This window comes from Pongo pygmaeus, chromosome X, assembly GCF_028885625.2.
Source record: "Pongo pygmaeus isolate AG05252 chromosome X, NHGRI_mPonPyg2-v2.0_pri, whole genome shotgun sequence".
Lineage (NCBI taxonomy): Eukaryota > Metazoa > Chordata > Mammalia > Primates > Hominidae > Pongo > Pongo pygmaeus.
The window spans coordinates 121,165,593-121,190,624 of record NC_072396.2 but is presented as its reverse complement, the minus strand read 5'-3'; the positions used below and the strand labels follow the sequence as shown (position 1 = coordinate 121,190,624).

Sequence of the window (25,032 nt, the reverse complement as noted above, 5' to 3'; positions counted from 1 at the left end):
CAAACAAGGACTTTTAAAAGAAAAATTCCAATTTGGATTCCCTTTATTTCTTTCACTTGTCTGATTGCTGTACCTAGGACTTCCAATACTGTGTTCAATAACAGTGGTGAAAGTGGACATCTTTGTCATGTTCCAAATTTTAGAGGAAAGGCTATCAGATTTTCCTCATTCGGTACAATACTGGCTGTGGTTCTGTCATATATGGTTTTTATTATATTGAAGTATGTTCCTTTTATACTCAGCTTTTTGAGGGTTTTTATAATGAAGGGATGATGTATTTTATCAAAGGCTTTTTCAGCATCAATTGAAATGATCATATAGATTTAGTTCTTCATTCTGTTGAAATGATGTATCACATTGGTTGATTTACATATGTTGAACCATTCTGGCATACCAAGAGTAAATCCTACTTGGTCATGATGAAAAATCATTTTAGTGTTTGTTGAATTCAGTTTGCTAGTATGTTGTTGAAGATTTTTTCATCAATATTCATCGGGGATGTTGGCCTGTAGTTTTCTTTTTTTGATGTGTCTTTGTCTGATTTTTGTATCAGGATAATACTGGCCTCATAGAATGAATATGGAAGTATTCCCTCCTCCTCTATATTTTGGAATAGTATAAATAGAATTAGAATTAGGCTCTTAAATGACTGGCAGAATTCAGCAGTAAAGCCAACAGATTCTGGGCTTTTCTTTGATGGCATATTTAATTACAGCTTTGATCTTGTTACTTGTTTTTGATCTCAGGTATTGGATTTCTTCCAGGTTCAACCTTGGTAGGCTGTATGTGTCTAGGAATTTACTAATTCCTCTAGATTTTCTAATATATTGACATATAGTTTCTCTTAGTAGCCAATAATAATCCTGTGAATTTCTGTGGTAGCAGTTGTAATGTTTCCTTTTTCATCTCTGTTTTTATATTTATTTATTTATTTTAGCCTGCTTACATTCAAGGTTAATATTCATATGCATAGATTTTATCATGGCATTGTGTTGCCGTCTGGTTATTTATTTTTTATTATTTTTATTTTTTATTAATTTTTTATATTCTACTTTAAGTTCTGGGGTACATGTGCAGAACTTGCAGGTTTGTTACACAGGAATACACCTGCCTTGGTGGTTTGCTGCACCCATCAACAAGTCATCTACATTAGGTATTTCTCTTAATGCTATCCTTCCCCTACCCCCATCCCCCAACAGACACTGGTGTGTGATATTGCCTTCAGCTTCATCCATGTCCCTGCAAAGGACATGAACTCATCCTTTATTATGGCTGCATAGTATTCCATGGTGTATATGTGCCACACTTTCTTTATCCAGTCTATCATTGATGGGCATGTGGGTTGGTTCCAAGTCTTTGCTATTGTGAACAGTGCTGCAATAAACATACATGTGCATGTGTCCTTATAGTAGAATGATTTATAATCCTTTCGGTATATACCCAGTAATGGGATTGCTGGGTCAAATGGTATTTAGTTCTAGATCCTTGAGGAATTGCCATACTGTCTTCCACAATGATTGGACTAACTTACACTCCCACCAACAATGTAAAAGTGTTCTTATTTCTCCACATCCTCTCCAAGATCTGTTTCTGACTTTTTAATGATCACCATTCTAATTGGTGTGAGATGGTATCTCACTGTAGTTTTGATTTGCACTTCTCTAAAGGCAAGTGATAATGAGCTTTTTTTTTCATATGTTTGTTGACTGCATAAATGACTTCCTTTGGGAAGTGTCTGTTCATATCCTTCACCCACTTTTTGATGGGGTTGTTTGTTTTATTTCTTGTAAATTTGTTTAATTTCTTTGTAGATTCTGGATATTAGCCCTTTGTCAGATGGATAGATTGTAAAAGTTTTCTCCCATCCTGTAGGTTGCCTTTTGACTCTGATGATAGTTTCTTTTGCTATGCAGAACCTCTTTAGTTTAACTGGACCCCATTTGTCTATTTTGGCTTTTGTTGTCATTGCTTTTGGTGTTTTAGTCTTGGAGTCTTTGCCCATGCCTATGTCCTGAATGGTATTGCCTAGGTTTTCTTCTAGGGTTTTTATGGTTTTAGGTCTTACATTTAAGTTTTTAATCCATCTTGAGTTAATTGTTGTATAAGGTGTAAGGAAGGGATCTAGTTTCAGCTTTCTGCATATGGCTAGCTAGTTTTCCCAACACCATTTGTTAAATAGGGAATCCTTTCCCCATTGCTTATTTTTGTCAGGTTTGTCAAAGATCAGATGGTTGTAGATCTGTGGCATTATTTCTGAGGCCTCTGTTTTGTTCCATTGGTCTATATATCTGTTTTGGTACCAGTACCATGCTGTTTTGGTTACTGTAGCCTTGTAGTATAGTTTGAAGTCAGGTAGCGTGATGCCTGCAGCTATGTTCCATTTGCTTAGGATTGTCTTGGCTATGCAGGCTCTTTGTTGGTTCCATGAGAAATTTAAAATAGTTTTTTCCAATTCTCTGATGAAAGTCAATGGTAGCTTGATCAGGATAGCATTGAATCTGTAAATTACTTTGGGCAGTATGGTCATTTTGATGATATTGATTTTTCCTATCCATGAGCATGGAATGTTTTTCCATTTGTTCGTGTCCTCTCATATTCCCTTGAGCAGTAGTTTGTATTTCTCCTTGAAGATGTCCTTCACATCCCTTGTAAGTTCTATTCCTAGGTATTTTATTCTCTTTATAGCAATTGTGAATGGGAGTTCATTCATGATTTGGCTCTTTGTTTGTCTATTTTTGGTGTATAGCAATGCTTGTGATTTTTGAACATTGCAACAAGAAAAGCTAACTATCCTAAAGATATATGCACCCAATACAGGAGCACCCAGATTCATAAAGCAAGTTCTTAGAGACCTACAAAGAGACTTAGACTCCCACACAGTAATAGTGGGAGACTTTATCACCACAATGTCAATACTAGACAGATCAGTGAGACAGAAAATTAACAAGGATATCCAGGACTTGAACTCAGCTTTGGACCAAATGCACCTAATAGACATCTACAGAACTCTCCACCCCAAATCAACAGAATATACGTTCTTCTCAGCATCACATTGCATTTATTCTAAAATTGACCACATAATTGGAAGTAAAACACTCCTCAGCAAATTCAAAAGAATGGAAATCATAACAAGCAGTCTCTCAGACCACAGTGCAATCAAATTAGAACTCAGGATTAAGAAACTCACTAAAAACCGCACAACTACATAGAAACTGAACAACCTGCTCATCTCTGTTTTTATTTGTGTCTTTTCTCTTTTTCCTTTGTCTGGCTAAAGTTTTGCCAATTTTGTTTATCTTTCAAAAGGCCAACTTTTTATTTCATTCATTTCTTGTATTTTCTTTATTTCAAATGTATTTACATCTGTTCTGATCTTTATTATTGCTTTTCTTCTACTAATGTTGGTCTTAGTTTGCTCTTGCTTTTCTAGGTTTTCAAGATGCTTCTTAGGTTATTTATATGAAATTTTTCTTCTTTTTTATGTTAACATTTATAACTACACATTTTCTTGTTAGTACTTATTTCACTGTGTCTCATACATTTTGATATACTGTGTTTCCATTATCATTTGCTTCAAGAAATTTTACAATTTCCTACTTAACTTCTTCCTTGACCTAGTGGTCTTTCAGAAGCATATTGTTCAATTTCCATCTGTTTTTGTAGTTTCCAAAATTCTACTTTTTATTCATTTCTATTTATATTCCACTGTGGTCAGAGAAGATGCTTGATATTATTTCAATTTTTTGAATGTTTTAAGACTTGTTTTGTGATCTAACATATGGCCTATCTTTGAGAATGATCTTTGTGCCGAGGGAAAAAATATATATTATGTAGCCATAAGAAGAAACGTTCTGTAAATATCTATTAGATCCATTAGTTCTGTAGTGCAGATTAACTATGGTGTCTCTTAATTGATTTTCTGTCTAGAAGATATGTCCAATGGTAAAAGTGAGATATTGAAGTCTGCAACTATTATTGTATTAGGGTCTAATAATATTTGCATTATATATCTGGGTGCTCCAGTCTAGGTTGCATATATATTTAAAATTGTTATATACTTTTATATATTATTTAATGAGCTAAATTGTCTTTTCTTACAGTTTTTGTCTTGAAAACTGTAGGTTGGTGCAAAAGTAATTGCTGTTTTTGCCATTACTCTCAATGGGAAAAACAGCAATTACTTTTGCACCAATCTAATATTTTGTCTGATAAAGCCTACTGCTGCTCTTCTCTGATTTCCATTGGTTTTGAATATATTTCTCCATCTCTTTATTTTGAGTCTATTTGTATCTTTATAGGTGATTTATGATTCTTTTAGGCAAGATCTATGTTGTAGATCATTGGGTCTTTTTAAAAAATCCCTTCCGTCACTCTATGTTTTTTGTTGTTGTTGTTGTTGGATAGTTTAGCCAATTTACATTCAATGTTATGGCTGACAAGTAAGAACTTACTGTTGCTATTTTTTTTTTTTTTTTTTTTTTTTTTTTTTGCTTTCTGGTTATTTGTGGTCTTCTCTTTCTTCTTTTTCTTTCCTTCCTTGCTGTCTTCCTATTAGTGGAGGTCATTTTCTCAGGTGGTGTGATTTAATTTTTTGCTTTTTATTTTTTGTGTATCCATGGTATGTTTTTTTGATTTGAGTTTACCATGAGGCTTGTAGATACTATCTTACAATCCATTATTTTAAATTGGAAACATCACTGATCTTATAAATGAACAAATAAACATGTAAAAAGAAAACTGATAAACACTCTACATTTTAACTTAGTTCCCCCCGTTTTAACTTTTTGTTTTTTCTCTACATCTTATTGGACAATCTATGCCTTAAAAAGTTTGTATAGTTATTCTTGATTGCTTTATTGTTTAGTCTTTCTACTTAAGGTAAGAGTGAATTATGCTCCAAAATTATAGTTTTATAATATTCTGTGTTTTTCTATTACCAGTGAGTTTGTACATTTCAATGATTCTTTAGTGCTCATTTATATCCCTTCCTTTCAGATTGAAGAACTCCATTTAGCATTTACAGTAGGTCATATCTGGTTTTGATGAAATCCCTTAGCTCTTGTTCGTATGGGAAGGTCTTCATTTTTCCTTCATGCTTGAAGGATATTTTCACCAGATATAGTATTCTAGAATACAAAGGTTTGGGTTTTTTTTTTTTCCTTTCAGCACTTTAAATATGTCATGCCACTTTCATCCAGCCTATAAAGCTTCCACTGAATAATGTTCTGTGAGACATATTGGAGCTTCATTGTATGTTATTTGTTTCTTTTCTTCTGCTGTTGTAGAATTCTTTCTTTATACTTGCTCTTGGACTTTGATTATTAATTGCGTTAAGGTAGTCTGCTTGGGATTAAATATCTTTGGTGTTCTACAACCTTCTTGTACTGAATATTGATATCTTTCTCTACTTTTGGGAATTTCTCTGTTATTATCCCTTGTGAATAAACTTTTTACCCCTATCTCGTTCTCTACCTCCTCTTTAAGGCCAATCGCTCTCAGATTTGACCTTTTCACACCATTTTCTAGATCCTGTAGGTGTGCTTCCTTGATTTTTATTCTTGTTTCTTTTGTCTACTTTGACTTTGTATTTTCAAATAGCCTGTCTTCAAGCTTGCTAATTCTTTCTTCTGCTTGATCAATTCTGCTATTAAAATACTCTGCTAAATTCTGCATTATGCCAGTTGTATTTTTCAGAATTTCTGCTTGATTCTTTCTCATTATTTCAATTTCTTTTTTAAAATGTATCTAATAGGAATCTGAATTCTGTCTCTGTGCTCTCTTGAATTTCCTTGAGTTTCCTCAGCACTGCTTTTTAAATTATCTGTCTGAAGGGTCACATATGGTGGGACGAGATGCCACACTCTTTTAAACAACCAGATCTCGTAGAACTATATCACACAAACAGCACTAGGGGAATGTTGCTAAGCCATTTATTAAAAAATAGCTCCCATTATTTAATCACCACCTACCAAACCCCTCCTCCAACACTGGGGATTATACTTCAACATGAGATTTCAGTGAGCACAGAGACCCAAACCATATTATTCCACACCTGTCTCCTCCCAAATCTCATGTTTTTCTCACATTGCAAAATACAATCATGTCTTCCCAACAATTTCCCAAAGTCAACTCATTCCAGCATCTCAAATGTCCAAAGTCCAAAGTCTCATCTAAGACAATGCTGGTTCCTTCTACTTATGAGTCTGTAAAATCAAAAACAAGTTAGTTACTTCCAAGATAGAATATGAATACAGGCATTGGGTAAATACATGCATTCCAAAATGGAGAAATTAGCCAAAAGAAATGGTACAGGCCACATGCAACTCCAAAACCCAGCAAGGTAGTCATTAAGATTTATAGTGCCAAAATAATCTCCTTGACTCCATGTCTCATATCCAGGGCACTCTGATGCAAGGGCTGGGCTCCCCACACCTTTGGCAGCTCTACCCCGTGCCAGCTGCTCTCAAGAGTTGGCACTGAGTGTCTGCAGCTTTTTCAGGTACATGGTGCAAGCTGTTGGTTACATTTGGGTTCTGGAAGATAGTGGCCCTCTTCTCACAGCTCCAGTAGGCAATGTCCCAGTGGGGACTCTGTGTTGGGGCTTCATCCCACATTTCCCCTCTACACTGCCATAGTAGAGGTTCCCTGTGAGGGCTCTACCCGTGTAGCAGGCTTCTACCTGGACATCCAGCCTTTTCCACATATCCTCTGAAATCTAGGTGGAGGCTCTGAAGCCTCAACTTGTGCACTCTGCAAACCCAATGGCTTAACACTGAGTGGAAGCCACCAAGGTTTACAGCTTGTACCCTCTGAAGCAGCAGTCCAAGTAGTACATGGGTTCTTTTTAGCCATGGCTGGGGTTGAGTGGCTAGGATGCAGAGAGCAGTGTCCTGAGGCTGCAGAAAGTGGTGGGGCTTTGGGCCTGGCCCACAAAATTATTCTGTCCTCCTAGGCCCCTGAGCCTATGTGTTAGTCCATTATCACACTGCTATAAGGACATGCATGAGACTGGGTAATTTATAAAGAAAAAAGGTAAAATTGACTCACAGTTTCACATGGCTGAGGAGACCTCAGGAAACAATCATGGTAGAAAAAGAAGCAAACACATCCTTCTTCACACAGAAGCAGGAGAGAGAATGATTCCCCAGTGAAGTGGGAAGTGTCTTATAAAACCATCAGATCTCGTGAGAACTAACAATCACAAGAACAGAATGGGGGATACTGCCCCCATGATTCAATTTTCTCTTTCTGGTCATGCCCACTACATATAGGAATTATGGGAACTACAATTCAAAATGAGATTTGGGTGAAGACATAGACAAACCATATCATTCTGCCCCTGGCCACTCCCAAATCTCATGTTTTCACAATTCATAACACAATGGAGGCCTTTCAACAGTCCCCCAATGTCTTTACCCATTCCAACATTAACACAAAAGCCCAAGTCTACAGTCTCATCTGAGGCAAGGCATGTCCCATCTGCCTATGAACGTGTAAAATAAAAAGCAAGTTAGTTACTTCCTAGATACAATGGGGATACAGGCATTGGGTAAATACACCCATTCCAAATGGGAGAAATTGACCAAAACAAAGGGGATACAGGCCCCATGCAAGTTCTAAATCCAATAGGGCAGTCATTAAACCTTAAAGTTACAAAATGATCTCCTTTGACTCCATCTCTCACACCCAGGTCACGCTGATGCAAGAGATGGGCTCCCACAGGCTTGGCAGCTCTGCTTCTATCACTTTGCAGGGTACAGCCCCCTTCCCAGCTGCCTGCATGGGTTGGCATTGCGTGTCTGTGGCTTTTCCAGGCATATGGTGCAAGATTTCAGTGGATCCAACATTTTGGATCTGGAGGACAGTGGCTTTCTTCTCACAGCTCCACTATGCAGTACTCAAGTGGGGACTTTGCCTGGGGGGCTCCAACCCTATATTTCTCTTCAGCACTGCCCTAGCAAAGGTTCTTCATGAGGGCTTCACTCCTGCAGCAAACTACTGCCTGGACATTTAGGCCTTTCCATAAATCCTCTGAAATCTAGGTAGAGATTGCCAAACTTCAATTCTTGACTTTTGCACACCTGCAGGTCCAACACCACGTAGAAGCTGCCAAGGCTTGGGGCTTACAACCTCTGAAACAATGGCCTGAGCTGTAAATTGGCCCCTTTTAGCCACCACTGGAATGGCTGGGATGCAGGACACCAAGTCCCAAGGCTACACACAGCACTGGGGGCCCTGATCTCAGCCCAGGAAACTGTTTTTCCAATTTAGGCTTCTAGACCTGTGATGGGAGAGGCTGCCATGAAGGTCTCTGACATGGCCTGAAGACATATTTCCCATTGCCTTGGTGATTAACATTCTGCTCCTTGTTACTTATGCAAATTCCTGCAGCAGGGTTGAATTTCTTCCCAGAAAATGAGGTTTTTTTTTCTATTGCACCATTAGGCTGAAAATTTTTTAAACTTTTATGCTCTGCTTTTTATTGAATGCTTTGCCACTTAGAAATTTCTTCCACCAGATACCCCAAATTATCTGTCTCAAGTTTAAAATTTCACAGATCACTGGGCACAGGCAAAATGTCACCAGTCTCTTTGCCTAGCAAAAGTGACCTTTACCCCAGTTCCCAAGAAGTTCCTCATTTCCATCTGAGATTACCTACATCTGGATTTCATTGTCCATCAACAAGTCTTTAGGAAGTTCCAAACTTTCCCACATTTTCCTGTCTATGAGCCCTCCATGTTTCTAGGAAGTTCCAAACTTTCCCACATTTCCATACCTTCTTCTGAGCCCTCCAAACTGTTCCAACTTCTGCCTTTTAACCAGTTCCAATGTTGCTTCTATGGTTTTTGGTGTCTTCATAATAGTGTCTCACTCCCTGTACCAATTTACTGTATTAGTCAGTTTCCACACTGCTGTAAAAACATACCGGACACTGGGTAATTTATAAAGAAAAGAGGTTTTATTGACTCACAGTTTTGCATGGCTAGGGAGGTCTCATGAAACTTATAATTATGGCAGAAGGGAAAGCAAACACATTTTTCATCACATGATGGCAGCAGAGAGAATGAGTGCCCAGCAAAGGGGGATGTCTCTTATAAAATCATCAGATCCAAGGTGATTTATAGATTCAATGCCATCCCCATCAAGCTACCAATGACTTTCTTCACAGAATTGGAAAAAACTACTTTAAAGTTCATATGGAACCAAAAAAGAGCCTGCATCGCCAAGTCAATCCTAAGCCAAAAGAACAAAGCTGGAGGCATCACGCTACCTGACTTCAAACTATACTACAAGGCTACACAGTAACCAAAACAGCATGGTACTGGTACCAAAACAGAGATATAGATCAATGGAAAAGAACAGAGCCCTCAGAAATAACGCTGCATATCTACAACTATCTGATCTTTGACAAACCTGAGAAAAACAAGCAATGGGGAAAGGATTCCCTATTTAATAAATGGTACTGGGAAAACTGGCTAGCCATATGCAGAAAGCTGAAACTGGATCCCTTCCTTACACCTTATACAAAAATTCATTCACGATGGATTAAAGACTTAAATGTTAGACCTAAAACCATAAAAACCCTAGAAGAAAACCTAGGCATTACCATTCAGGACATAGGCATGGGCAAGGATTTCATGTCTAAAACACCAAAAGCAAGGGCAACAAAAGCCAAAATTGATGAATGGAATCTAATTAAACTAAAGAGCTTCTGCACAGCAAAAGAAACTACCATCAGAGTGAACAGGCAACCTACAATATGGGAGAAAATTTTCGCAACCTACTCATCTGACAAAAGGCTAATATCCGAATCTACAATGAACTCCAACAAATTTACAAGAAAAAACAAACAACCCCATCAAAAAGTGGGCGAAGGACATGAACAGACACTTTTCAAAAGAAGACATTCATGCAGCCAAAAAACACATGAAAAAATGCTCACCATCACTGGCCATCAGAGAAATGCAAATCAAAACCACAATGAGATACCATCTCACACCAGTTAGAATGGAGATCATTAAAAAGTCAGGAAACAACAGGTGCTGGAGAGGATGTGGAGAAATAGGAACACTTTTATACTGTTGGTGAGACTGTAAACTAGTTCAACCATTGTGGAAGTCAGTGTGGCAATTCCTCAGGGATCTAGAACTAGAAATACCATTTGACCCAGCCATCCCATTACTGGGTATATACCCAAAGGACTATAAATCATGCTGCTATAAAGACACATGCACACGTATGTTTATTGCGGCACTATTCACAATAGCAAAGACTTGGAACCAACCCAAATGTCCAACAATGATAGACTGGATTCAGAAAATGTGGCACATATACACCATGGAATACTATGCAGCCATAAAAAATGATGAGTTCATGTCCTTTGTAGGGACATGGATGAAATTGGAAATCATCATTCTCAGTAAACTATCACAAGAACAAAAAAAACAAATACCACATATTCTCACTCATAGGTGGGAATTGAACAATGAGAACACATGGACACAGTAAGGGGAACATCACGCTCTGGGTACTGTTGTGGGGTGGGGGGAGGGGGGAGGGATAGCTTTAGGAGATATACCTAATGCTAAATGACGAGTTCATGGGTGCAGCACACACCAGCATGGCACATGTATACATATGTAACTAACCTGCACATTGTGCACATGTACCCTAAAACTTAAAGTATAATAATAATAAAATAAAAAACAAAACAAAACGAAACAAAAAAAACCAGTACATATTTTAGGTTTTGGCAGCCATATAGCCTCTGTTGGAACCATTCTACTGTCCAGATGTACAATATAAATGAAGGGTGTGGCTGTGATCCAATAAAACAGAAATTCTTTCTGCGAAAAAAAACAAAACAAAACATTAGATTTCATGAGAACTAACTCACTATCATGAGAACAGGATAGGGGAACCCATCCTCATGATTCATTTATCTCTACCTGGTCCCTCCCACAATACATAGGGATTATGGGAACTACAATTTGAAATGAGATTTGGGTGGGGACAAAGAAAAACCATTATCTGCCTGTGATGGAAGGGTCTGCAATGAACACCTCTGAAATGCCTTTGAGGCCATTCCCTCATTATCTCAGGTATTAGCAATTGGCTCTTCTTTACTTATTCAAGTTTATGCAGGCTTTTTGAATTCCTCCCCTGAAAATGGGCTTTTATTTTCTACCACATGGCTGGTCTACAAGTTTTTCAAACTTTTATACTCTGCTTCCCCTTTTAATATATGTTCCATTTATACATCTTTTTTGTTGTTGTTGTTGTTCACTGGTATAAGCATAGGCCATTAGAAGAAGCAAGGCCAGATCTTGAACCTTGCTGCTTATAAATTTCTTCCACCAGATGTCCTAAATCATCATGCTAAAGCTCAGTGTTCCACAAATCACTAGGGGAGGGGCACAATGTCACTAACCTCGTTACTAATGCATAACAAAAGTGACCTTTGCTCCAGTTCTCATTAAGTTCCTCATTTTCAAAAGAGACCTCCTCAACCTGGTTTTCATTGTCCATATTATAGTCAGTAGTTTTGTGGCAACAATTTAACAAGTCTCTAGGAAGTTCCAAACATTCCCTCATCCTCCTGTCTTCATCTGAGTCCTCCGCACTCTTCCAACCTCTGCCAGTTAGCCAATTCTAAAGCTGCTTTCACATTTTCAGGTATCTTTATAGCAATGCCCCACTTCTCAGTATCAATTTTCTGTATTAATTTATTTTTGCATTGCTAATAAAGATATACCTGAGACTGGGTAATTTATAAACAAAAGAGATTTAATTGGCTCTCAGTTCTTCAGGCTGTACAGGAAGCATGGCAGCATCTGCTTCTGGGAAGGCTTCAGTGAGCTTTTACTCATAGTGAAAGTCAAAGGGTGAGTGGGGCAGTTCACGTTGTCAGAGTAGGAGGAAGAGGGAAAGATGGGAGGTGCCACACACTTTTAAACGACCAGCCTCACAAGAACTCACTTACTATCACAACACAGCACCAAGGGGAGTGGTGTTAAACCATGAGAAAGTGCCCCCATGATCCAATCATCTCCCACAAGGTCCCACGTCCAACATTGGGAATTACAATTTGACATGAGATTTGGGAGAGGACACAGACCCAAACCATGTCAGCCCATATTTCAGTTTTATATAAAATGAGGAAAAAGTACCTATTCTGTGGTAAATGTATCCCCTTAGATTCAATGTTTGGTGAATGTATAATAGGCTTGATTTTATCTCTCCTTTTCCCTTTGGCTGCACAGCTGGTGCAGGGCACATCCTATACAACCTTGTGTGGCAACAGTGTATAGCTTGCACAGAGGCTTGTGTGAGGCATACACTAGATACATGTATACAGATAGAATAAAGGGATCACCTGTATTTTACTGAATTCCAGACTATGACTTCACAATTTAGGGTAGTTCTCCTTTTTGCCTTTGGTCTGTAAACTCAGAAGTCTCTCTTGGTGAAAGAGAATCAGATGTTCCTTGATTTGAATACCAATTAGTACCTAATAACTGCACTAACTTGTGTTACTGGGCAGGTTTTAAACTTCGGATAAGCTCCTTAATTAAAGTTTCCTTATTTGTAAAGTAGGCATACTATTTACCCTGTCTGCTATGAGTGTTAAGGAAAATTATGTATGCAAAGCACCTAAGAGAACATTTGACATATTTTAGATTATCAATACCTGTGACTTTTTTAAAAATTGTATTTCTCTTTAGCCTTATTTTGCTCACTTATTTGAATAGCTTTTTTCCTCTAGAAAGAATAGAGCTTAAATCCCTCCATTATAATTTGTCCTGTTTTCTGTCAGGTAATAAATATCACAATAATAATTAACATATATTAATTACTTACTGTATCCCATGTGTAATTCCAAGCCTTTCCATATATTGTCTAATTTAATGCTTATAACAACATTATGCAGTCGGAATTAATATGGTCACCATTTTCATTCGATGAAATGAATCTGAGTGGTTAAGTAACTACCCTTAAATTCTACAAACAACTGTTGGTTGAGTTGGAGTGTGAATTTAGGCACTTCTACTCCAGAGTTCTGATTTGTAACCACTCAAATTATACTGTCTCCCAGGAAATCTCTGGTTTACCACAACTTAATGTTTACGCTTTTTAACATGAACATCTAGCATCTACAATTTCTGTTTTGTGATCCAACAGAGTGTAACACCACATACAAAAAATGTAGTCTCCAGATTGAATGTGTATTCAAGAGAGGTAGCATAATACTGTGATCAAAATCACTGGCTGTGGATTTTGAGTTCCTGAGTTTGAATCTTCTTGCTGTATGACTGGACCAGTGGCTTAACCCCTATCCTTATTCATGCTTCAGTTTCTTCATAGGTAAAATGGCAGTAGAGAAACATCTAGTTAATTAGCTCTTTTGTGAGGACGAAATATGATAACATACGTAAAAAATAAACAATTTGAATAGTGCCTGGCATGTAATAAAAACTCAGTAAAGTTTATATAATTGTTTTCACATTTCCATTTATGACCTAATTACCACACTTCATTACTGAATATATCCTAAAGTTGCTATACTTTAGGAATTTTTGTTATAAGAAAATTTAATTTCACAAAACTAATAATTGGAAGTGATTACATTTTATTAAATTAGATTTTATTTTGATAAAATAATCACCTCTGAGTATTTAAAAATATTTTCCCAGAATTATTGAGGTATAATTGGCAAACAAAAATTATGTATATTTAAGGTGTACAACAATGTTTTATATGTATTCATTGTGAAATGATCACTATGATGAAACTAATTAAAATAACCATCACCTCTTATGCTTACCTTTCTTTGGTGGTGAGAACATTTTAGACCTGCTTACTCTCTTTTGTGTCTGTGTATGTGTGTACACATGTAGTTTTATTGTAACAAAGCAACTTGTACACTTTTGATATTTTAAAACTGAGCATCATCTTTCCTTTCAGGTGAAACAGAAAGAAAATTTAACAATAAACAAGAATGAAATTACAATGGAGAATGTCAATTCCAAATAAGATTCTACAGGTTCTGCTGATTTTTCCATTGAGTGGCAGGGCTTAAGTCGTCATTAGGAGATAATTCATTATAAAGTGTCATCTTAAACTGCAAAGACGTCTGTCAAATATCACAATTAAACATGCCAAAGGAGAAACCATGCTGTTAAAATGCCCACTTAACTCACCCAAACATCTCAAACCCACCCTTTGCTGACCTTCTATAACCCCATTTTTTAGTTTTTTTTTTCTTTTCTTAAACAAGAGAGAGTAGACAGATACATGTTGCTAAATGCTAACTGTCCATATTCACTTAGAGACACAGTGTACTCTCTGAGCCCAATATACAGAGAAAAGAGGAAAAAAGCTAGAATTCTATCCACTACTACACAGGGGCCTAGCACCTTCCAGCTTCCAGCAGAGTGAAGGGAGCAGGTTTTTCTTTTTTCCCACAGAGCTCAGTGGTGTTGATTCCATACAGTTTTTGTTCAGACAGGAAGGGATAAAAATGAATTTTGAACAAAAAGGGGTAGAGACTCTTTTCCCATTGTATTCTGCTCAAGGTATTTTCCCCCAAATAAGTTGAGAACGATGGTGTAGAGAAAAGAGACCTCAAGAACAGAGCAACTGAGGAAAAAAAAAGCCTGCAACTTGCTCCTAGGGACTGGAGAAAATTTTAAAAAAGGAAGGTTGGAATCCATCAGTTTTCTATTAGTCATCTTCCCCTTCATCCTCCTCTCCTTCCTCCCCTTCATCATCATCTTCATCTTCACCTTCATCCTCACCCCCTTCTTCATCAATATCTTCTAATCCTTCCTCCTCTTTATCATCATCATCATCATCTTCTTCTTCTCTTTCTCCTTTTTCATCATCCATATTGGGAACCAAGTAGTACTGTAATGGGTTTGGCCAAATATCATCTTTGATTACCTCTCCTAATTCATCAGCACCTGCATCAGAATGGTCAGTAAACAAGGTAAAGAAGCTCTCTGGTTCCTCATGCTGCCTCTTCCTACTGGCTTTATTCTGCGTTTGACTTGAAAGTTTTGTCAAATCCTTCCCAGATTTCCATTTGATTTTGGTGGACTTTGAAGATGGATCACCACTGTCATTCAGATGAGATTCTTTGGAGAGAAATTTATTTTTAAAGTAAGGATTTTCATCAAAATAAAAATCTATTCTATAACCTGATTTAACATCTCCAAATTCTGTCACTGGTCAAATAATGTAGAGCCTCTTCATTCTCCTCCCCAAGGAGTACAGACACTTGTGGATGGTTGACAAATGTTGTTACCCAAAAATTCAGGATTCTGGCGATCAATTCTGACCTCTTCCGCTGACAAGATAGCCGAATAGGAACAGCTCCGGTATGCAGCTCCCAGCGAGACTGACACAGAAGGCAGGTGATTTCTGCACTTCCAACTGAAGTACCCGGTTCATCTCATTGGGACTGGTTGGACAGTGGGTGAAGCCCACAGAGGGTTAGCCGAAGCAGGGTGGGGTGTCCCTCACCCTGGAAGCACAAGGGGTCAGGGGATTTCCCTCCCCTAGGCAAGGGAAGCTGTGAGGGGCTGTGCCATGAGGAACTGTGCACTTGGCCCAGATTCTGTGCTTTTCCCACGGTCTTTGCAACTCGAAGACCAGGAGATTCCCTCTGGTGCCTACATCACCGGGGTCCTGGGTTTCAAGCACAAAACTGGACGGCCATTTGGGCAGACACTGAGCTAGCTAGCTGCAGTTATTTTTTTCCATACCCCAGTGGCACCTAGAAAGCCAGCAAGACAGAATAATTGACTGCCCTGGAAAGGGGGCTGAAGCCAGGGAGCCAAGTGGTCTGGCTCCCGGGTCCCACCCCCACAGAGCCCAGCAAGCTAAGATCCACTGGCTTGAAATTCTCGCTGCCAGCACAGCAGTCTGAGGTTGACCTGGGTCGCTGGAGCTTGGTGGAGGGAGGGACGTCCGCCACTGCTGAGGCTTGAGTAGGTAGTTTTACCTTCACCGTGTAAACAAAGCCGCCAGGAAGTTCAAACTGGGCCGACCCCACCACAGCTCAGCAGGGCTGCTGTAGCCATACTGCCTCTCTAGATTCCTCCTCTCTGGGCACGGCATCTCTGAAGCAAAGGCAGCAGCCCCAGTCAGGGACTTATAGATAAAACCCCCATCTCCCTGGGACAGAGCACCTGGGGGAAGGGGCGGTTGTGGGCACAGCTTCAGCTGACTTGAATGTCCCTACTTAATCTCTTAGCAAATTTCAAGAATACAATTCACTATTATAAACTGTAGACACCATGTTGTACATTAGAGGGAGCTCATTCTCCTCATACATGTAAAATGGGATGACTTGTAAAACTTCAAACTAAACATAATCTTTCAGGGAAAAAATTTGCTGCCGTATTTTTTTTTTTATTGCTGCATAACAAGTTGCCCTAAAACTTAGTGGTTTAAAATATGACAAACACTTATTTCACAGTTTCTATTGGTCATAGGTTGATCCTAGTTTAACTGGGTGAGAGTCTCTAACATGGCTGCAAGGTAGGAGGATTTGCTTTCAAGCTCACTGAGGTAGAGTTTGACAGGCTTTTTTTTTTTTTTTTTTTTGAGACGAAGTCTCACTCTGTCGCCCAGGCTGGAGTGCAGTGGCTGGATCTCGGCTCACTGCAAGCTCCGCCTCCCAGGTTCACACCATTCTCCTGCTTCAGCCTCCAAGTAGCTGGGACTACAGGTGCCCGCCACCACGCCCGGCTAATTTTTGGTATTTTTGATAGAGACGAGGTTTCACCGTGTTAGCCAGGATGGTCTCGATCTCCTGACCTCGTAACCTGCCCACCTTGGCATCCCAAAGTGTTGGGAGAGAGTCACTTTCAAGCTAATTTGCATGGCTGTTGACCAGAGATATCAGTTTCTTTCCACTTGAACCACTCCACAGAGCTACTCCCAACATGGCAGCAGGCTGCCCAAGAGAAATGGCTCCAAGAAAGAAAGCATGAAAGAATGAAGCAAGGTGAGAGAGCCAAGCAAAATGAAAGCCTGAGTGTTTTGTTACCTAATCTAGGGAAGTAACTTTCTATCACTTTTGATCACTTTGGCTATGTTCTATTTATCAGAAGCAAGTCACTAGGTCCACTCCACACTCAAGGAGAAGGGATTATATAAGGGTGTTAATTGCAGAAGGCAGAGATATTTGAGGCCATTTTAGAGACTGCCTATCAATAACTGAGTGGAGAAAAGCAACAGGTACCTATTCATCCATTTTGGCAAATACAAATAATTAGTTAAGGATCAGTTTTTAAAATGCTATAAGTTAGAAGTCTCTCACTGTTTTTTCCACACTTAAAGTACAGCTTTCATCACTATGCCTCCTTTAAAATCATTCTCATTTCAATCTTTGATATCACTCACCCTAGATACCCATACTTTCCTCCTCTTGTATTAGCTTTCCACCTATGTTTACCACCAAAATGTCCAGAAAAAAGAGAACCAATCAGTTAGACAGGCCATATTAAATCATGAGTATAAATGTTTCTACTTCCTCAGATGTGATGCATAAGGATAGGAAATCAAGTCATTTTCTTCAAACTTGATTTAATTAAAAGTCAATGAAATCAGTATTAAGATTGAGGTAATTTTTACCATTCCTGTGAGACTCTAAATTAGAACAAGAGAAATCTATTCAGAAATGACTTTATGAATTTCAGCTGGATAGGCTACAATATGCTTAAAATGTTTCTCCCAGGATGCTCTTTTTCTGCTTGCTTATATGCATGGAATAATTGTCAAATATGTCAGAAACATTTATACTTACTCTCGTTTTTGCACACGAACAATGGTAAAGTTGGAAGCTGGCAGAGTTTGAACAATAATATATATTCTGTAAGTTTAGGATGCTATTTATGATTTTCTACCACCTTTCCACATGCCCCTGTGGCAAACATTTGCCACTCCATATGAAAATGGGAAGATGTAATGGTCTTATAATATGTCATGTCTTCTGCATTTCTATTGAAGTTTTCAAATAGAGCTTTTCAGTGGCATCTGAAATGTCAAGAACATGCTGGGACCTGTTATATATGTATTTAACTAACCTAACTTTATGTCTTAATATAGCTTTGTAGACAAAGAGTGAACCTAGGGGTTGCTTGATCATGACCTTGTATTCCAAACCCACCAAAATAATTGATCACTGACTCCATAGCTGTTGATGCTGGCACTTGCAAAAATGGAATGCTGAGGCTAGTATCTTTTCAAAAAATTACTAAATGCCTATGTTTTTATTCTTCTTATTAAAAAATTTTTAGATAGGCAACAAAGTAAAAGTAAGTATACCTCACATCCCAGTCCACCCTTTTTCCAGAAGTCCCCACGTTAGAATGTGCATATACTTTCAAGGATGGTCCAATGTATCTACAAGCACCTATATCTATCTATCCTTCTAACCTATTAAACCTCCACATCTCATATTTGCCAAACTGGAACCATGATATGTATTTTGTGTTGTAAATTGTTTTATTGGCTTGTTAATAATGTCAACTTTTGATGACAGTATATGTATAGATAATGTTATAACCCACTTGAGTAGCTGTATAGTATTGCATTATATAAGGGAGCTATGATTAATTGAACTCTTCTGATACTAATGGACATTTATATTGTCATCAACCTTTCTCTACTAAAACAATGCTGCTGAAAATTAAATATATATGTGTGAGTATATATATATACACATATATACATGAACAAATGCACATAATTTTGTGTACTTAGGAAATTCCTTATGACAATTTTTTCTGACTCAAAGGATATACATCCTTTATAAATTTTGATAGAGATTACCAAATTATCCTCTAAAATTTTTACACTTATTTATAAATGTGTGAATTTATTGTGTAGAATTTTCACAATTATATAAACTACTTAGTGAGTTCATATAAAGGAAGGACAGACATTTCTGAGACTTCAATATTAACATATCCGAATAATCTTCAAAATCCATATCTGTTGCTTTCCTCATTTAGAATTATCCTGAATTTGGATTTAGAGATCATTCTAAGTAATTTTATGAGCTCTGACCCACCCTGATATCCAGCAGGTGAATTTTTTTCTTTCTATTAATTAATTTAAACTTTCAAGGAGTTATTATGTTCAAATTATACCCTTAAACTGTATGGTTAGTGTTGAGGATTCCTTTCTTTATAGAGATTTATTGTTCTATTGGGAAAGCCCAACTTAGCTTAGAAAAATTTAATCACATAAGACGAGATTGGATGGAGGCAAAGGTGTATAGTGGTTACTTGCATCAGCAATTTTACCTCTAGAGTCAGTTTGTTCAAATGCTTTCCCTTCTACTAATAGATCTGTAAACTTGCGCAAGCTAATAAACGTGACCAAGCCTCACTTTCCTCATCTTATATAATGGTGATAGTAATAATACCTATGCATAAGGATTTTTAAAATATTTAGAAGAATTAACATATTCAAAACATTTAGTACAGTGTCTGATACACATCATTTATTATGTTTATTATAGGGCCTTTATTGAATGACAAATAAATTGAAATACTTGAGTTTTAATTATGTTCTGATATGAATCTACTTTATTGATCCAACTTTGTAAATTCAGTGTTTTTTGAACCTGACCACAGCTGACAGCTACATCGCTTACTATATTGGATATCTGTATTAGTTTGTTTTCACACCATTGATAAAGACATACCCGAAACTGGGAACAAAAAGAGGTTTAGTTGGACTTACAATTCCACATGGCTGGGAGGCCTCAGAATCATGGTGGAGGGCAAAAGACACTTCTTACATGGTGGCACCAAGAGAGAATGAGGAAGAAGCAAAAGTGGAAACCCCCAATAAACCCGTCAGATCTCGTGGGACTTATTCACTATCATGAGAATAGCACAGGAAAGACCGGCCCCTATTATTCAGTTACCTCACCCTGAGTCCCTCCCACAACAGGTGGGAATTCTGAAAGATGCAATTCAAGTTGAGATTTGGGTGGGCACACAGCCAAACCATATCAATACCTCTCATAAATATATGTTATATTTATATTCTGACTCTTGTCCTAGTGCCATATTCTGTTGTCTTTGTTTCAAGGTCTATTTCACATTTTCAGAAAATAGTTATTCAAAAAATATAGACAGAAGTTTTTTTTAGCTGATCAGTTTTATCATGGCTTTGCTGAGTTACAAATGTGGTAGTAATTTTTTAATAATTGGCTGTCTGTAAAAATGCATGTATGAATACATGTACATAATTTATTATTTATATTACTAACATAAAGGCTGTATAGCACACAATTTATAAGTGATAGTAAAATATTCTAGTCTTTCTGTCATAAATTCCATGTAACTAATGGTACTTACAGAGTGTTTTATTGTTTTTGGTAAACTCATATATTTGTGACTAACCTGTGGTTGTAATTGACAAATGAGTGTAGTTCTGACGTGAATATTGATTGATATTTTTGTTTTCCTCAATGAGTAAGATAAAAATAAAAAAAACTGTGTCAGAAATTAATGTGTTCATCAATGATGTGAATGACTTTTGGTGAATCACATAATAGCTTTTGGATACTAGGAAAATATTTTTCTTGTTTTTTGTGCTATTCACAATATAACAGCCACAACACAACAATTTTTAAATTTAATCAGAATTATTGAGATTTTTCTGTATGTCTTCCTAGACAATCCACAATAACAACAAACTTCTTAAAACCACATCGTTATTTGAAGTGTTTACCAACTTTTGTGGTGTAAACACTTCCATCATTGCCAGTTTCAACCTAACAATGTTATGTCATTGAACACAAAGTGGAGAAGAGATGTGCAGTTTCAAACTATTATATAATATTCCCACTATACAGATACAATTGGCATAAATAACCTTGAGTATAGATAGTAGTATAAAATAGTTAAATAATTAAGAAGTAATGAGATTTGAGTATTTGTTACCTTGATTTTAATATAATTTACTTAATTCTGAATTTATAAAGTTACTTTTTAATAATGGCTATTTTTAATGATGGCTTGCAAAATTTCTGAAAATTTAATAATTGACTCTCATGTGCAGCTCCAGCACAACACTCACATAAATATTCGAATATTATTCCTCAATTAAATTAAAAACAGCCTTCCATAACTATCCCTTTCTTTCTGGCAACTTCCTTCTATATCTCATTTTTCTGTACCTATAAGGCAAAAATCTTTTAAAAAGCTGCTTTTATTTACTATCTCCATCTACTTATCTCCCATTCCCCCACTCAAATTTTGTTTTCTGCCCTATTCCTCTATAAAAATATCAGGCTAAGGCCACCAGTGTCATTAAATAAAATCGATTTTACAATTCCCATTTTATTGGACCTCTTTGCACAATGTTTACTGCTGACAAACTACTCAACTCTTCTTACAACACACTTTTCCATTAGGTTCTACAATACAATATATATCTGTGATTTTATTTCTCTGTCTCTCTGCCCATTTCTTCTTTACTTCTTTGAAAGCTCAACTTCTTCTGCCTAGCTGTTACATGTTATATTTAATCGAGGTTTGTTTCTAGACCCCACTGTCTAATTTTATAATCCTTCCTGTGGCTTCAATGGCCACATGTACCTAGATGACATGTGTAAATGTGTGTGTGTGTTTGTGTGTGTGTGAATAAATATATAGTCAAATCTTTAAAGTGTAAAATTTGGTTTTACATATGTGAACCATCACCAAAATCAACATAATAAACATATCCTTTACCTCCAAAAGTGTCCTGGTGCCAATCTGTAATTTTCCTTCCCTAGCCAATCCAACCACCATTTCCCAAGCAACCACTGAACTGCTTCTTGTCATTATAGATTAGTTTGAATTTTATAAAGTTATATACATATATATATAAAAATAGGTATATCCTGTAGGATACATATACATATATAGGTATATGTATTAAAGAGGATGTAGAAATAAGATACTGAGTGAAAAAATTATGCTGGGTGAAAGAAGCCAGAAAAATGAGTATACACTGTAGGATATATATGTATATCTTGTAGGATACACATACATACACATGCATATACATACATACATATATGTATATGTATCCTGTAGGATATACATATATATATCCTACAGTGTATACTCATTTTTCTGGCTTTTTTCATTCAGCATAATTAAGATTTACCTAGGTTTTTGTATGTATCAATAGTTTATTTATTTTTATTACTTAGTGTCCCAGTATATGAATACACCAAATATTTTTCATCCTTTACCTATTGAGAGACATTTGGGTTGTTTTCAGTTTGTGATTATTACAAATAAAGCTGCTATGAACATTCACGTACAAATTTTTGTATGTGCATATACTTTCATTTCTGTTGGGTAAGGATTAGGAGTGGAATGGCTGATATGTATGACAGGTATGTATTTAATGTTATAAGAAATTGCTGTTTTTAATGTTGTTGTGTAATTTTGCACAGGCTGGAGTGTGCACAGACTGGAATTTTGTTGTATGATCGAGCCCAGGCTGGAGTGCAGTGGCACAATCTTGGCTCTCTGCAACCTCCACCTCCCAGGTTCAAGTGATTCTTCTGCATCAGCCTCCCAAGTAGCTGGGATTACAGGTGTGTGCCACCATGCTCAGCTAATTTTTGTAGTTTTAGTAGAGATGGGGTTTCACCATGTTGGCCAGACTGGTCTTGAACTCCTGACCTCAGGTGATCTGCCCACCTCAGCCTCTCAAAGTGCTGGGATTACAGGCATGAGCCACCGCACAGTCTGTTGTAGTTTTTATTGTGGTTTTAGTTGGCATTTTCCTAATGGCTAATGATAGTAAGCAGCACTTAATGTGCTTATTTATTTCCTGAGTGTCTTTGGTTAACTATTCAAATATTTTGCCCATTTTAATTCTGTTTTTTGTGTTCTAACAATTAAACTGTAAAGGTAATTTAGGTATTCTACATAGAAGTTCTTTTTCAGATATTTGCTTTGCAAGTATTTTCTTCAAGCCCATGGCTCACCTTTTCACATTTGTAGCAGTGCCTTTTTAAAAGAAAAGCTTTAATATTAATAAACTGTGATTTTTTTGATTACTTTCTTCATTAATTTGTTCTTTTTTGTATTTAAGAAATTTTTGTCAAATCCAAGGTTGCTAAGGTTATCTCCTATTTTGTCCTAAAATTTTTATAATTTTCATTCTTATATTTTGGTCTGTGACACATTTTCTATTAATTTTTATATAGAGTGTGAGACATGGTTGAGGTTCAATTTTTTTGCATATGTATGTCTATCAAATTGTTCCAATGTATTTGTTCAAAAATATTTTTTCCACATTACTTATGTTGGCAAATTTCTCAAAAATCAATTGACCAAATATATGTGAGGTTATGTCTAGAATCTGTTCTATTCTGTTGATCTATATGTCTATGTTTTTATAAATACTGCATTTTCATGATTACTCTATCTTTAGAATAGATTAAAAATAAGGTAGTAACTCCTCCAACTTTGTTGGTTTTAAAAAAAATGTGTATATATTTATTTGTGAGTAAAGGGACATGCTAAAGCAATTATCAACATAATTTTGATGATCCTCAATATTCCTTTGCTGGCAATAGAAATTGCTTAGTGTCTTCAATGGATTTATTTTACTAACATAGATATGGTTGTGAATGTTATGCAGGCCAAAAAATGACACATGGAAGCTGCCCACTTGGGATATGTGATTCTAATTGCATCAGTCCATGATTAATGAAGTTAAGCCAAGGGACTTATCTGACAAGAATATAGTGACATAAATTCATGGCCGGGGAGGGGTACCTAAAGGAGATTCCTGAGATTACATGCCATTATATGGTTATATTTTGTTTATCTCAACAGTAATTTCACTCAACTTTTTCAAAGCTTCTGATTGATGTGATAAAATTGACTATTAATGAATATCTGTATTGCACCATTCTCTTAACCCTTCTCAATATGAAAGGAACTTTAATGTTATGTCTATACAAGCATAAAAACAACCAGCTGCAATTTCAAGAATTCATTCAATCAAGTAAGTAGATTTTTTATATCAAATGACCAGTTTGACTTTCACTAAATTGACTGGTTGGTTGGCACTTTGAGGAGCATTAACTTGTCATCATCATCATTATTACCATGAAATAGTATTTAGTAAGCACCCGCGCTCATAAGACATATAAAGTTAGCCAAATAATCATAGACTTTGCCCTTTAGGAGTTTATCATCTGGAAACTCAACACATCCAGATGAGCTGGATGCCATTTAGCAAAGTACTGCTGTAGGATTTTGAAATATGCTACTAAGTGGCTGTAAAAGATCAATTTTCTTCCCAAAGTGCTGAACTATCAACTGGAAAGGGAAGTAGTGCACATGTTGGGTGGTTGTAAGTGATATTCTCATTTGAGATGGTATTATTTGGGCTGAATTTAAACTAGAAATATCCTTTCTCTTCAAAAGATTGAAGTAGCACTTTAAAAAGAGAAAATTACGTGTCTGAGATTGTCAAAAGCAAACTAGTCCTTCAGGAATCTGGAAGCAGGTAGTGATGGTGGGGGAGGCAATAGGGAAAATAAAATTTTTGCGTCAGAATAACTATGCTCTATTTTAGTTTTGTCTCTTATGAGTGGGCATCGCATAATTTATTTAAGTTTTCTGCATTGTGGTTTAATTATTTGCCTATAAAATGAGAACGCTGTAATTATGTTTATGCTATCATAGTATCCAAAACTTGTGCAGTGAATCTGCAAGACAAAGTGAACTGAAAACGTATTTATATAAGAATAGTCATAATAATGAATATTTTCCTAGCTAGGCTGAAAAGTCTATGCTTTTGAAGAAAATTGAGTGTTTGAATAAGACGCATTTCTAAATTTTGCAGAGTATTCATGGGTCGCAATAGTTTTACCTCTTAAAAATCCCTCTAATCCAGTTAAATATATACTCTTACATGGTTCAGTTTAGAGCTTAGTTTTTGCTACTACACAAAAACTATGACTAATCAATAGTTTGTCTATTA

The 25,032-nt window shown here is 36.7% G+C and overlaps 1 pseudogene; it reads right to left on the bottom strand.

Moving 5' to 3' along the window:
* Positions 1 to 14,681: 14,681 nt before the first annotated feature.
* LOC129024174 (protein SET-like) lies at positions 14,682 to 21,857 on the bottom strand (annotated as a pseudogene).
* Between the last annotated feature and the right edge of the window lie 3,175 nt (positions 21,858 to 25,032).